The following is a 719-nucleotide window of genomic DNA, read 5'->3' on the forward strand; positions in this document are numbered from 1 at the left end:
CTACTTTTTGTTTGCCCGTAATTGCTTAAGCTCCCGAATTGCCACAGGGAAAATGCAGGTAAATAAGCATGAAAAATATTATAATAATATAAAGCATTCCTGTACATCGAGCTTTACACATATATAAAGAAACCAAATTCAAAATCTTACCGTACATTTTGCTAACTTCAGTCGACTTGACATAGAAAATGGTAATCAAAGAAAATGGAAGAGTAAGTTTTCTAAAAGAGGGGGGTAACTAAAGAATACACTTTCTTCCTGGGGAGAAAAGTGGGAAAAGGGGGATTGTTCTTAACATCATTTGCTCATTTCTAGCGTAGATACCCGACGCTATACCTATCAGATGGGGAGGAAAATCAATCAAATAACTGGGTTTGATTACAGACAGGGACGTGCCAGACAAAACAGCCTGGCAGACGGACGAAACGTTCGATCGATTAGGTTGACAGATAATGGTATGTCAAGATGATAGGTAGGGTAGGCGAGAAATCATAGACAGATGAACGGAAGTGCATAGACATGGGGGAGGGAGGAGACGAGAGGCGGAGGGGGAATTAGGACTAATATTAAACAATGTACAGTGATCTCGCTCAAGTATTCACTGAGGTTTAAGAGGAGAGATTATTCAAAGATAGATATAGGAATAATGATATAAATATAGTAAGTAGTTACAGAAATAATAAAGATTAAATGAGGATTAGAAGAGAGATATCAAGACG

Source organism: Penaeus monodon, chromosome 30 (genome assembly GCF_015228065.2).
Source record: "Penaeus monodon isolate SGIC_2016 chromosome 30, NSTDA_Pmon_1, whole genome shotgun sequence".
NCBI lineage: Eukaryota > Metazoa > Arthropoda > Malacostraca > Decapoda > Penaeidae > Penaeus > Penaeus monodon.